The sequence below is a fragment of the Bison bison genome, unplaced genomic scaffold, assembly GCF_000754665.1.
Source record: "Bison bison bison isolate TAMUID 2011002044 unplaced genomic scaffold, Bison_UMD1.0 scf7180017864032, whole genome shotgun sequence".
Lineage (NCBI taxonomy): Eukaryota > Metazoa > Chordata > Mammalia > Artiodactyla > Bovidae > Bison > Bison bison.
Genome location: NW_011494604.1, coordinates 2,041,673 through 2,042,644, shown reverse-complemented (window position 1 = coordinate 2,042,644; position 972 = coordinate 2,041,673).

Genomic DNA, 972 nt, shown 5'->3' with positions numbered 1-972 from the left:
CCTCCCTGTCCAATCCCAAGGCATACACTGCTTAGCAGATGCCTTCACCAGAATCTGGTGGTCCCTCTGCAGAGGGAGCAGGAAAGCCGGTGATGGCCAGTGATTCTGTATCCTTTATCTTCTATTATTTCCTGTGGACAAGTGGCCATCCTGAAGTCATCTAGAATTCTCCAGGTGTGCAAGGACCTGTAAGACCCTGACAAATGCCAACAGACTGGACCCTTCACAAACAGATGACAGCAGGCTCTGAAAGCCCTCTGCTTTCAGAGGCTCCAGCTCCCCCACTTGCTCATCCATGCTTGAAATTGCTTTAAGGAGAGACAACAGTTTTCACTCACAATTGCAGAAAGCTTTGAACTAACTAAATGAACTAACTCATTGATTTAAACCAGTACACTGGTCTGAAAGATTAGATGACACAATGGGCACCTGAAAAATGGGTATGAAACGACAGACAAGGGTTATAAGAGAGAGCAAAAAGGCTTTTCTTGCTTCCTTGGGCACCTAAAAAAGAAAAATCTTAAAATCACAAGACCTGAAGTCAAATTTGGTCTCACTGCCAGTGGTCTGACCATAGGCAAGTTACTCAACGTTTTAAATCTGTCGCTTATTCCTAAAATGAAGGTGAATACCTACTTCCAGAGTCACTGTGAGGCTTTGAGGCCATTCTAAGCCTGAATATTTTCCTTCTTGCCCTTTTACCTTCAGCACCTCGAGCTCTGTTCCTATCCACACCAGCTCCATCCCCCTCTCTGATCATTACAGAGGTTAAAAGGGAGAAGTCTGGAACACTGAATCTAAGTACAAACCCTAACCCTATCACCTGCTGTGATCTTGGGCAAGTTACTTGACTGCTCTGTGCAGTTTTCTCTGTAAAATGAAGATAATAAGGGTGTTTGCCTCATGGAGTGACTGTAAGGATTGAGCGAGTTAAGACGTTTGAAAACGGCGGGGGTGGTGGGGTGGGGGGTG